At 47.9% G+C, this 13,746-nt stretch overlaps 1 protein-coding gene across 5 annotated transcripts in view; it reads left to right on the forward strand.

The window, feature by feature from the left end:
• PPARD (peroxisome proliferator activated receptor delta) overlaps window positions 1–13,746 on the forward strand; it is a 77,003-nt gene that overhangs the window by 33,765 nt on the left and 29,492 nt on the right. The window contains exon 1 of one of the 5 annotated variants that reach the window (XM_027127042.1): window positions 7,454–9,722. The exons of 2 other annotated variants lie outside the window; for them this stretch is intronic. The gene's annotated coding sequence lies outside the window, so the exon portion shown is untranslated. Of the gene's footprint in view, window positions 1–7,453; window positions 9,723–9,745; window positions 10,155–10,180; window positions 10,931–13,746 lie in introns of those variants that run through there. 2 more of the 5 variants (XM_027127043.1, XM_027127044.1) reach the window with 2 other exon arrangements.

Genomic DNA, 13,746 nt, shown 5'->3' on the forward strand with positions numbered 1-13,746 from the left:
AATTTTTAATTAATTAATTTATTTATTTATTTTTGGCTGCATTGGGTCTTCGTTGCTGTGCGCGGACTTCCTCTAGTTGTGGTGAGCTAGGGCTTCTCTTTGTTGCGGTGCACGGGCTTCTCATTGCGGTTGTTTTTCTTGTTGCGGAGCATGGACCCTAGGCACACGGGCTCAGTAGTTGGGGCTTGTAGGCTCTAGAGCACAGGCTCAGTAGTTGTGGTGCACAGGCTTAGTTGCTCCACGGCATGTGGCATCTTCCCAGACCAGGGCTCAAGTCCGTGTCCCCTGCATTGGCAGGCGGATTCTTAACCACCGCGCCACCAGGGAAGTCCCACCTCATTATTTATTTATTTATTTATTTATGGCTGCGTCGGGTCTTACTTGCAGCACAGGGGCTCTTTCCTTGCAGCGCGCGGGCTTCTCTCTAGTTGTGGTGTGGGCTCCAGAGTGTGTGGGCTCTGTAGTTGCAGCACGTGGGCTCTTTAGTTGTGGTGCGTGGGCCTAATTGCTGTGCGGCAAGTGGGATCTTAGTTCCCCGACCAGGGATCGAACCCACATCCCCTGCATTGGAAGGCAGATTCTTAACCACGGGACCACCAGGGAAGTCCCATCCTCATTTGTAAAATGGGCATGATAATACTTACATCAGGAGGATCAGGATTAGAGAGAATGGTACAGAATATGGCACTGTGCCCAGACCACAGTGAGTGGTCTCTAAATAGTGACTGTTGCCAGAGGACACTTGAACTCCATTCCCTTTCCCTTCTTTCCCCATCATCTCTCCATGGTTTACACCTGCCCCTCATCTTCCCCTTTCCTTTCCTCCAGCACCCTTTGCCCTCTCTTCCTACCCTGCCTTCCCCCCACGTCCCCTCTCTTGTCTGCCCCTCATTTTCCCGCTTCCTCTCCTGCTGCCATCGTTCATCATCTTCATCCTCTACTTCCCCACCTTGTACTACCTCTTCCTTGTATTGCTTTTGTCCTTCCATCTTCCTTATGTCCATAATTAATGGAAAATTATCATTATATTACAAGGACCAGAGGTTAGAGGTGGTGACTGGCCTTTGAACTGCAAGTCAGCAGTGAGTAATTTAAGAAAACCAAGTTTAATTGGTTTATTCATTAATTCATTAGGAGTTACATTTGGCAGCCAGTAAGCAGAGACTAGAAATAGCAGTGGCTTAAACCACTAGAAGTTTATTCTCTGTTAGGTTTTTAAAAGAAACCTGAGGAAGACAATCTAGGTATGGTGTCTCTGCTTTGCCATTCTTAGTGCATGGCTTCCAACCCCGGGGTTGCATATGGTCTAAGATGGCTGCTGGAGCTCCAGCCATCATGTCAAGTTTCCAGGAAGATGTGGGGAGAAGATTAAAAGGACATATGCTAACTGTCTCCCCCTTAAGGAGCTTTGCTGGAGGTCCCACCTAATAGCTCCCACTTCCCTTCATTTGCCTCCCATAGCTGCAAGGGAGGCTGAGAAGTCTTTTAGATGGACACATTGCCAACTGAAATAAAATTGGGATTTTGTAACTAAGGGAGAAGAAGAGAGTAGATAATTGTGTAAACAATTTGCAAGGTCCGCCACCATTTCAGCATTAATTTAGCACCTCCCGTCTGCTAGTTATTAGGACCAGTCAAGGAGTCCCCATTCCAGAGGGGAGACATAGATAAGCAAACAAATACAGTACTGAGTAAGGGTAAGTGGGGCAGAATGGAGGAAGGCATGAGGAAGCACACCTCACCCACCAGCCAGTGGGCACCCGAGCAGCCTCCGGAATTTATCACACCAGTGTTCTTCTCTGATGTTCAGTTCTCCTGTGCCCTCTCCTCTGCTCTTTCCCTTTTATCGTTATCATCATTGTTGTTTTTGTGGTTTTGCCCCTTCATACTAACGCCAGCAATAGTCCCCCAGAACCTGAGGAAGTGGGAACAGTTGGCAGCTTAGTGGGAGTCTCTGGGATGGGAGCCACATGTTTGCAGAGCCAAGTTCCAGGCCCATAGACAGTTAGAGACTGATGGCAGGAGTGCAGCCTGTTCCTGGACACGCCGTGGCACTGCCAGGAGATACTGCTTCAGGAATGGGGTTGTCATTGGGAGGGATGTTTCTGACCAGGCACCTGGCATCAGCTACACTGTGCTGTCCCTGGCAGCTTGTAACAACGTGAACCTTTGAGAGTAGTAAAATCCTTCTCCTGTAAAATAGGTATGAATATCTTATGTACATTGATTAATCAGGAATCTCAGGATGCTGTAGTTAATTGTATGTAAAGAAAATACAGCTTCTGTTTACTATAAAATTTCTGTACCAGTAAACATTGATATTCCTTCTTGGAACTAAAAGGGAATTTTAGGAATAATTTATAGAACCCGCAGTGTCTTTGATTTCAATCTCAGAAACACCTGTTGCCCTCTCTCCTCTTCCCCTCCTCGCCCTTTGGGAAGTGAGGGAGGCATCGTGGAGCTTGCTGCAGAGATTTTTTTTTAAGGCATATCCCAGCCTTTAAGATTTAATCTTTCAGGGAAGGCTGAAGGATTAAAAGGTTGTTAGTTCTGACCCAGGACACTCCTTATGAGTTTGGACTGTGACCCTGGGCAAGTTACTTAACCCTCCTGTCCTTGGTTTCCTCCTCTGTCAAATTGTAGTCCTGATTATTATAAGGATTAAGAGGCACGTGGGAAGCACTTGGTATATGTCAGTTATTTTCGCTGCTTTTTCCCACTGTGGTTGGACTGACAGGTTGGGGCCAGAATGTGGGAGGCCTTGGATGCTGCATGTAAGGAGTTGGAATTTTATTCTTTGGGCACAAGAGAGCTGCAGAGATTTGTAGGCAGGGGTGTGACAGATCATGTCTGGGCTTAGGAATGTCACCAGCAGGAGTAGGGAGGTTGGACTGGAGCAAGAGAGTGTCTAGAGGCAGGTCCAGGTGAGAGGTGGGCAGGGCCTGAGCCAGGACAGCAGCAGAGTCAGGGGAAGGGGACAGTGGATGGTTGAAAAGTCAGTGGTGAGGAGGGACCCGATGGTGCTGGTGTTTGAGCCTGTGTGACTAGGAGATGGTGTCCCATTGATGGCACAAGAAGCACCGGAGGAGTCGCAGGTGGAAGGTGGCAGGAGAGGAAAGAAGCACGTGGTGATCAGCTCCGCAAACACAAACTGAGCACATGCCACCTGCCAGGCACTCTGCTAGGCACAAGGGTCAGGGATGTCTGAGGCCCGGCACAAAGATCAGCGATTGCATTTTGGATTCATTAGGAGGCCCTACGAGTCCTCCGTGGGGTGTTGAGACCGTCAGTAGGAGAGCAGCCCAGGACAGAGATGGAAGATGCAGTCACAGTGTGCGAAAACCCCAGTGGGTGGTTTGTGCCGTGAGAAGGGAAGCCAGCCAAGGATAAACCCAGGGAAGGGTGTGTGTAAGGGAGGTTTCAGGGGTGGGTAAAGTAAAAGCGAGCAGCAGAGGGCAGAGCGCCCGGAGGAGAGGGCTTCAAGAAAGTGGTGGCAGTGCTCTTGCACTGTGTGATGGAGGCAAAGGGCCTCTTAGATTGGCGGGCAAGAGGAGGTCGTGGGGAGCCTTGGAGAGCCAGAGGCAGCTTCTCACTGGTGGTTGTTATACTCTGCATAGTGCGCAACAGTTTGCCCTGAGCATTCATTGTCATGCCCTCTCCCTAGCCTATCAGGCAGGGATGTGGCCCCATTTTATGGCTGAGAAGCTGAAGTGAAGCCCAGCCAACTCACCTGACCCCACTGGGCGGGGTGGGGGTTGGTTGCTTCCTAAAGGAGGGGCTTCCTCAAGGACACCACGGACCTGGCCAGGTGAGGCAGGGGGCTGACAGTACTTGGTCAATACCACCCACCCTACCAAGTGGCCCAAATGGGTCTAGGCCTGGGAGTGGCCTGACTTCCCCACCTCTGGACAACTATGCAAACCCAAGGTTGGGAGAAGCAACTAGATGGAGAAAGCAGAAGGACAAGGACCTCCAAGGAGCTGCTCTCTTCCCGGCTCCATGCAGCACAAGGCAGGGCTTCCTGGGGCCAGAAACAACCATGTGCTGGACATAGGGAGAAAGACTGCAGCAACCTGTCTGCAGGGGCCTGTCTGTCTGCCCATCTCATCTCCAGGGCTGCCCATTCTGAAGCCTCACCCTTGACTTTGAGGAGTCACAGGACCTTCCGGGTCAACCAACAAACTCCCGCAGCCAGGTGACAGTGTGGTGGATTCTGCTGTTGCCTTCCTGCCTTATGTTTGGGTGGATCCTGGGTTGGGGTCTCATTCTTGAAGTTAGACTCCTTGAAGCTATCCCCTCATCCCCCCAGTGTCCTCCCAAGATCCAAATAATCCAAGTACCAGATGAACCAAGTACTGTCATTCAAGTGCCAAACACTTCCCTGACCTACCCTCTTCCTTTCTCATCTGAATTACTCCAAAGTCTCTCAGAGGCCCCCGGCTTCCATTCTTTGCCCCCTCCCCAGTCTGCAGGCAGACCACAAATCTGGTCACATCTACTTCCAGGGTTAGGACTCTTCAAAACGTCCCTGCTACCATAAAAACAAACCCAGACTGTTGGTTGTGCTGTCCAAGGCCCTTCCTGATTTTACTACTCGCAAAGGTTCACATTGTTACAAGCTGCCAGAGACAGCACAGTGTAGCTGATGCCAGGTGCCTGGTCAGAAACATCCCTCCCAATGACAACCCCATTCCTGGAGCAGTATCTCCTGGCAGTGCCATGGCGTGTCCAGGAACAGGCTGCACTCCTGCCATCAGTCTCTAACTGTCTATGGGCCTGGAACTTGGCTCTTCAAACACGTGGCTCCCATCCCAGAGACTCCCACTAAGCTGCCAACTGTTCCCACATCCTCAGGTTCTGGGGGACTCTTGCTGGGGTTAGAATGAAGGGGCAAAAGGCCATATACTTACGATTCCATTTGTATGACATCCTGGAAAAGGCAAAACTACAGGAAGAGAGAACAGACCAGGAGTTAATGATAAATGATGTGGGCAGGTTTACTACAAAGGAGTAGCACAAGGGAATGTCAGTTTCTTTAGGGGGTGATGGCACAGTTCTTTATCTGGATTATGGCAGTGGTTAATCACTATGAGTTTGCCAAAACCCACAGAACTGCACACCAGAAAGGGTAAATTTTAGTGTCTGGAAATTTAAAAATAAAAAATTTTAATTTCACTTTAAGAATAACTTTTAAATATTCAATATTTGTGGTACTATCCTTAGATCATGAAATGATTTTTATTTTTTTCATTTTATGTTAATGTTTTCTTCATTAACATTTTCTATTATCAAATATCTATATCAGGTAGAGATAATTTTTACATGTTAATAAAATATGTAATCCTGTCACATTATATTGTTCCTAGTAATAAATTATGCATGCATTTACTATTATATATTTTTATTTTCTTTTATAGTAAAACCTCTGAAACTTTTTCACAGAAAAATAGTTCAGTTTATCATGATCTCTCATTCTTCTTTAAAAACTCATAAATAAAGTGTTACGAAAGTTATAGAGTAATTTACAATTTGGGGAATTCCCAGGAAATTCTATTCCTCATTCCCGAATCCTGAAAGTTAATAACTGTCGGGAATTTGGAAGCACCAAAGTCTTGACACTTTCCCAGGCAGCCTTTGCTATGATCCCCCGTGGCACCCTTCCCCCTCCCTCTAGCCAGAGCCTCATTCAATTAAAAAAATTGTTTATAGGATTGATTTGGGAACTGACTATGTACAACTGTCCCACAGGGGAGATGCCAAAAGGAGGAAGACAGAGACTGCCCTTGAAGAGGGCGAGGGTACAGCTAGCTGGGTGATGGAAGCCACACAAGAGGTGGCCACTTTGGAGGAAGAACTATTTACAACTTGGGAGAAGCAGGGATGATTCTGGAGTAGGGGTTATGGCACTTCTTTCAGCCTGACCAGCAGGTTGGGAAAGGCACTCCCAGGGAAGGCCAAGGAGAGCCAGGCAAGTCGGCAGAGAACGCAGAGCCCGTCTGGGAGTGGTGAGCTGTCCCTTTCGCTGGGGCGTTCAGTTCTCTGAAGGACAAATAAAGGGCCCGGACATGGGCAGCCTTGACTTCCTAGTTTCTAAGGGTGGACTTAACTCTGAGGCAAGGAGGTGGGTAGAATCAGAGCAGAGAAAGGCAGAGACTCACTGGGTGGGCTTCTAAAACAACACAGTGAAAGAAGGTGGGTGTCTGAAATCGCGTCTCTCATCCCTTCAGAACTCTACACTCTATTCACCCAAAACTTTCTGGCACACCAGGCACTCTCTGCCTCTGGGCCTCAGCACAGGCTGTTCTTCCCACCTGGGACATCTCACCCCCTTAACACCCCTCATCCTTCAAATCTCAGCTTATATCACTTCCTTAGATAAGCCTCCTGCAGTGTGCTCCTAAAGTTTCTGTATTCTCCATAGCCCTTTCCACACTTTCTTGCTGTTGCATTTTACTTATTTATTTAATCTGGGGATGTGCCATTTATTTATCTTCTTGCTTGCTTTGTAACAGGGGTATAACATACCCACAGTTAGAGTGTGTAGTCTGCATTAGTCTTAAGTAACTAAGGCTAGTTACTTAAGACTAGTCTTAGTCTTACGTTCATATACTCCACAGAATCATCACCCAACTGCAAACACTTCCAGCACCCCAGAAGGTGGCTTAACTTTTCATTCTCTTAATGGTGTCTTTTGAAGAGCATAAGTCTTTAATTTTGATGAAGTCCAGTTTATCAAAAAATGTTCTAATATGAATTGTGCTTTTGATGTTACATCTAAGAACTTAACCCAGGGTCACAAAGTTTTTCTCCTGTGTTCTCTTCTAAAAGTTTATGGTCTTTTAATTTATATTTAGATTTATGATCCATTTTTAGCTTAATTTTTATAAAAGGTATAAAACATAGGTCAAGGTTTTTCTATTTTTAATTTTTGCATTTGAGTTGTTTCAGTTGTTTCATCACCATTCGTTGAGTTCTCGCTATTGAATTGATGTTCACTTTTGTCAAAAATCAGTTGGTCATATTTGTGTGGGTCTAAAATGAAATTTTAAAATACACAAAGGGGCTTCCCTGGTGGCGCAGTGGTTGAGAGTCCGCCTACCGATGCAGGGGACACAGGTTCGTGCCCCAGTCCGGGAAGATCCCACATGCCGCCCACATGCCGCAGAGCGTCTGGGCCCGTGAGCCACGGCCGCTGAGCCTGTGCGTCCGGAGCCTGTGCTCTGCAACAGGAGAGGCCACAACAGTGAGAGGCCCACGTACCGCAAAAAAAAAAAAAAAAATACACGAAGCATGGGAATTCCCTGGCAGTCCAATGGTTAAGACTCGGCGCTTTCACTGCTGTGGGCCTGGGTTCGATCCCTGGTCGGGGAACTAAGATCCCACAAGCCACACGGCAAGGCCAAAATAAAATAAAATACACAAAGCATTAATTACCCTTTCTGATATTCTTGATCTTTGTTTCATGAAATGTCATAATGTAGAAAAATTTTTCATGATATAGACAAGTGTTCCGAATGTAGAAGAATTTCTTTCATTTTGCATTGATGTTGGTTGACTGGTTAAGGGTGTGTCCAAAAGTATCTTCAGGTTGGGCATGGAGGTACATGCTACATTTTGTATAAACTCATTTCCTTTTTTAGTGATGAAAACACTTTGCTTGCCCCAGTTTTGGTTTAACTATTGCTTTTTCTAATCAAGACTGCTTTTACTAATTCACATTTTTAGATGTCTCTGATTTTGTGTCCTAGAATTCCACATACTCATCATTTCTTTGTATTTCTTCTGTAGCAAATAGTCAAATGCTAGAAAATGTCAGTAAACATTATTGGGTAGTATTTTAATAACCTAACTCGTGGATCTCCTAACAACGTTAACAGTAGTACACAGAATCACGTGTCAAAATTGCCAATTTAAGGACTTACTTTGCCTCCAAACTTATTTCTTAGAATACCACTGGGAGAATTTGTATATACTATGTATATAAATATGTTAATACATATTTGCAAGAATGACTGTTAGCAACAGAGCGGGCCAAGAATACACACTTACAACATGGCAGTGGCTTCAAGGAGGACTTGATTAAATTCTTGTCACTTCTTTCCTATGCACTCCTGTCTTGGTTCCCAAAGATGTTAGCCTTAACCTTCAACTCTGCATGTTAGTTTCTTGCTCTTGATTTGACTTGAAGCAGTGGATTCCTGTGAACCAGTAACATCCCTAGGTTGATTGCTAGGCTTTAATTCTCACAAGAGGATTATAATACCTTTTCCCAAATACTCAATTGATGTTTCTCAGGCTTTGGGATTCAGTAATACATAAATTTCCCAAGAAATGTTGGGAAGGAAGTCTTGCATAGAAATACTAATCGAGAGATGTCACAAGGCAGGACTTGACGAAAGCCGAGCGTCATAGGGTTTCCTGGCTGGTGAGCTCCCCAGGGCAGCTGCTGTGTCTCGTACAGCACAGCATCTCTGGGACCCCCTTAGCACTTGACCCAAGGTGGGTGCCTGGTCCGCGGAGGGTGCTCCTTGAAAGTTGCTGACTGAACAGATGGGTTTCCAACCAGTGGCTGGAAGCAGCGTATAAACAGCTTTGGCTGACGAAGATGATTCAGGTTGTAGAGGTTTGTGGAAGATGAGCTTGGAAAACTCTGAGGTCTCTGTTGTGCTAAGCCTTGAACGACATGCAGAGAAGCTTGGATTTTTCTATTCCGGACTCTTACTGGGGAGAGAATTGAACATGACACAACTGAGTCTTCGTTGGCTCAGAGCCATGCGATGAGCTGAAAGCAGAATAGCCTTTTTCCTCTCTATTTTTTATTTTAAAAAAGGTTACAGCTACAGAAAAGTTGACAGAATAGCGCAATGAACTTTCGTATTTCCTTTACTGAGGTTCACCAATCGCTAACAGTGTTACGTTTGCTTAACATTATGTCATAGATCATCCACATTCCATATTTGTTCTCTGGTTTCCTTGTCATCGGGTTTCGGTTAACGTTTCTTATGGGAGCCCGCGGAGGTGATGAGTGCTTCCTGTTACTTCACATAAGGAGGCATGATGATGCCAGTTGCCCCTGTAAAGGTGATGCTGACTTTAGTCACCTGGTAGGTTGGTGTCTCTGAAGGCTACTTTTGTTTTAAGGCAGAGAACTTTGGAAGGAACTTTTCAATGACTTTTAGGAATAACTGACAGCCATGTTGGAAAAGAGACAGTTTCTCTGTCAGTTGCACCTGCTATTGAGAAACATCTTGGTGTAGTCAGAAAACCCCTGAGAGCCCGGAAACTGGCACTGGGAACCCAGCTCTACAGCCATCTCTCCCCATGACTGTAGACAAGTTATGTCATCTCTCTGGGCTGGGCGATTGTACTTATAAGCAAATCGTCACTCAGAGAAATGAAGCAGTTTGCCCAAGGCCACTCAGCTAGTGAGCGGCAGAGCTGGGGTTCAGACTCAGCTCTAGCTGGGACAAAGCCCTGCCCTTGCCCTCACCCCAGTCCGCCTTGTCTGGGATGGCTGGTCACTGTTAGGGTGGCACCAGGCACTAGTGCTCAGAAGCAAAAGAACACCAGCACCTGGAGGATGTGGGGAAAGAGGGAAGAGGAGGTGCCTGTCCCACCTGGGCTCTCCGCACGTGGCAGGCGGCTCCATAGGAAGGTCAGCGGGCTGTCGGGCACTCCTCCGCCACCCTTGGAATAAACGCTTTCGCACAGGTGTGACAGAGGTGAGCTGCTGGTGCCGGTCCAGCCCCGCCTGTTCAGGGAGGGAGGTGTGGGCCTCAGGTCACTGGCCTTGGCCCGTGTTCGGGTTGCTGCCCAGGATCCCCACATTGGCCCGTGAATCCCCAGGATGGTCCAGAGGGATGGGGGAAGGCAGTGCCTCAGCCTGCCTGGGTGCCTGGGTGCCGGGGTGGGGGCAGGAAGTACTGATGGGGGAAAGGTGCGTGGAGCCTTGCCAAGCAGGTCACTGTGGGTGGGGAGACACCACGTACTTACTCTGGTCGCCTCAGGATAGGGGCGGAGGTTCTGGAGCAGGCGGCCAGGGAGAAGGGCCGGGCAGCAGCTCCAGAGTTCCCTAGGATGGCCCCTGCCGGCCCCCCGGCTTGTCACCTTCCCGGTGAGCACCTCTCCCCAGGCAAGTAGCACCTGCGTGCTCGGTGAGTAGCATCTGTCCTCACACTTTCATGGTGTCCTTCCCCAGAGCAGTTGTTTTGAGGAAAACAGTGGCTGTGGCTCCAGCTGAATCCGGACACGGTTTGTCAAGGCCATGTTTTCCTGTTGCTGTTAGAGCTGAGAGTCCAGGAGAGTCAGCCTCCCCGAGTTCCAGCTGCTTCTCCCTACATTGTGCATCCCCACAGGCCTCCAGAGGGAAGAGACTGAATTCAGGACCTGGGCCAAAGCAGCCCAACAAAGAGCAGGCTGTGCTGTGTGGGCCCTGCAGGGAGTTCTGGGAAGTCCTTCTGCCCCTGGTTCATGGCCTCCTTGGGCCCTGCCTTTTGGAGGGACCTCCAGGGCTCCGGCAGCCGGGCAGGCAGGGAGAGTGCCTGGAGAGTGAAGCCCGGAGGGAAAGCGGTGTGAACAGATCCCCCACCTCCGCTGGTTGTAACGCTCAAAGCAGCGGTGCTTTACATGATTCTTTTGAGGGAGCCCCTTCTATCCTCCTGCCGGGTGAGGCTGGAACCCTTACTGGGAATCTGACATGACCGAACGTGTGAGGCCTTCCGCTCCCTGAATGAATTCCCCAAGTGTCATTACTAAATCACTCAATCTTGGCGTTTCTCCATCTCGTCCCACACACCCCTCCTCCTGGCTCCTGAGTCCTAAGGAGTGAGATTGCAGGTTTTTGACCAGTTTTCTTCCTCAGAGCTCTTGCAAGCTGTCATGCAGGTGTAAAATCCGGAAGCTGCTGTCAGACTATTATGAGGATTGGAAGGTGAGGGCATGGGCCAACATTCTGACTCTCCAAGGTGCTTCAATGTTTAAAAAGTCTGTTCTGGGCTCCCTGAGATTTGATAACTCTTGTTTTTTGTCCTTTCACCCCCTCACCTCTGGTTCTCCCTTTCCTCTTCGGGAGACGTCATGCTTTCCAAATATTTGTTAACTAGGCCCTTATCTGGGACCTTAGAAAGCAAGCAGACAGGTGTGCACTCGAAACGGAAAGGGAGAACAGAAAGCAAGTACTGAAAATGCCTTTGAATCCACCACGGCTGAGCTTTGCTTCGCTTTGCTTCGCTTCGCTTCGCTTCCTGCTGTCAGTACTCACCCTTAGTTCCTGAGCTGATTTCTCTCAAGCGAGGCCCAGAGCTTGTGTTAGGGAGAAAGCAAGGCGTTTTTGAAGGAGACTCCTGGCTTTTCTACTCAGCTTCATTACAGAAGACATTGATACTTGTTTTAAAAACAACTACAATCGTGTAAAGACTATTGATCTCCCCACCATCACACTCCTCCTTCCCATTCTAAACCCTCCACGGTTGTTTATGTTGTTGGGCAGGCGTCTGTCAGCTCTGTGTTGCAGTCCCATAAAATGGGCGTGAGGCAGACATGCAGTTTGACTACTCGCTGTTTCCTCCCAGCTGTGTGTTCCGGCCGTCCTGCTGTGGCACCACATCTGTGCCACCTGCAGGGTCGGCAGAGGATCCCATGACATGCATGTGCCAGAATGTTGTGTCTTGAGGTAGACTCCCTCAGCTTTCCTGCTTCATCTTGGTACTCTCTGAAATAACGGTATCTCATATTTGTTTCATGCTTTTAAAACTTTTTTTTGGTTTTATTTTGCTTACTAAACACAGCACATATTCATTATAGAAAAACCAGATAAGCAATAAGAGAAGAAATCAAAATTACCCGTAAGGGATAACTATCATTAACATTTTGGCATATAACTTGTATAATACAAATGTTTTTCATATTTAATGTCTCCTCTGAGTTTGGCTGCTTCCATTCGGAAGGCATGTGGATATTAGTTCCATCTCACAGATGGGATAACTGAGCCACAGAGAGGTTAGAAGTTTGCCCAGAGGTACACAGCATAGTAAAGACAGAGCTGGGAGTATACTTGTCATATAGTCCAGCACCAGTGCCCTCTCCACTGTGTCCCACTACCTTCTCACCTCCAGATAGAGAGGAGTCATGCTGGGGTCTGGATTTCAGCAGGACCTGGGCAGTTGCTATCATTTGTTGAATTGCCTTATCCAAAGGTTAATAAACTCCTAGAGGAAAGTGTCTCATGACACTTTGGCCCCTCACTGATTTAGGAGAAAAGAGGGAAGGAAAATGTACTCCTGAGATTTAAAGTGTTGCCCTTCCAGCACTTGACTTCATCACCTTGATTATTGGGGGTTTCAGGAGCTGCACATGGAGAGAGCATGATAAACCAAGGAGGGGGAGGGGTTGAGAAACCTTCCAATGACCCAGCTGCAGTAAGGAGAGGCTTTGCTTCATCTGGAGAAGATGGCTTTGGGGAGGAGGAAGGTGCAGGCTGAGACTTGGTGACCAGAGATCAGACAGGACAGGACCAGGAATGGAAATTAGTTTGACGGAGGGCCCACTCACCAGGATACGGGAGACTGTAGCATTAGAGGGCTTCAGGAATGGAAGTGAGAAGCAAGACCCTGGAGTGGTTGAGAGCTCCCACCCTGAAGGCAGGCCAACTCCTGGCCTGCATCCTGGCTTTCCCAGCCTTTTCTGGTCCCCACCACCCCGCTCTGCTGTGTCTCTCTCCACCCCCATCTCCTGGGCGTAGGAGCCTGCATTCCCCCTACCTAGAACACCCTACCCCTCAGCCTGTGTAAACAAGTCATCTGCCCATTCCTTGACTTTATTTTCTTCTCTGAACCCTTAAGTGTTTTCTCTAATGAGCATATTTTACTATTAAGATCATTTCTAGATAACCCAGCTCTCCTTGGCCTTGACCCTTCCCTGAGGCCTCCAGCAAGAGACCATTTCCTCCCCAAGGACTCAGCCGCCCTCCTTCTCTTCCCCTGTTTGTGTGCAGCCTTCCCCAAGGTGGTTGCAGGTACTGGTTTTAGCTTCCTCCTGGACTGGAGTGTAAACACTTTAAAGGCTCCTGAGGATTTGTTAACTACCTCCCTACCCCTGCCCTGAGAGGAGCTGAGGCCTCTGAATGGCCTGGGCCTCCTTCCATTGGGTTGTGCTCTCTAGGTCTACCCTGTGCGAGGATTTTAGAGTCACAGTGTGTTGACATGCCCAACACTCCTTCCTAATGGGGACAATGGAGCCAAGAAGAATGAACCATCTCCCCCAAGGTCACCTGGCAGATTAGCAAAAGAGCTGCCCGAGGCCTCCTCAGCCAGCTGCTTCTGGACTCTGTGTTTTCCCCTCCACCCATTTGTACCAATTGATCTTAATCCTGATAAGCTCCTCTTTTGACTGGAATGGTCTGGAGACCAGGCTCAAATACCCCGTGAAAACTGAAGCCTGAGGACAAATGATATCCACGGGGCTACTTCAGGCTGGGCTGGGAACGAAAAGCTTTTTTCCAGCTGTAAGAAGTTATCCATTTATTCAGCAAGATTTGTGGGACAATTACTGCCTGCCAGTCACCTCTCTCTAACATTTGAGGATCAGTGTGATTGTAACAGACGAAAAATCTCTGGCTCGTAGTTATATTCTTTTGGGGAGAGACAAGCAGTTAACAAATGAGTAAAAAAGTACACACACATATGTATAGGTACATGCATACATGTATGTGTGTGTGTATATAAATATTTGTGTATATGCGCATGCGCA

Source organism: Aethalodelphis obliquidens, unplaced genomic scaffold (genome assembly GCF_003676395.1).
Source record: "Aethalodelphis obliquidens isolate GAN/ISIS:26980383/991018 unplaced genomic scaffold, ASM367639v1 scaffold31, whole genome shotgun sequence".
NCBI lineage: Eukaryota > Metazoa > Chordata > Mammalia > Artiodactyla > Delphinidae > Aethalodelphis > Aethalodelphis obliquidens.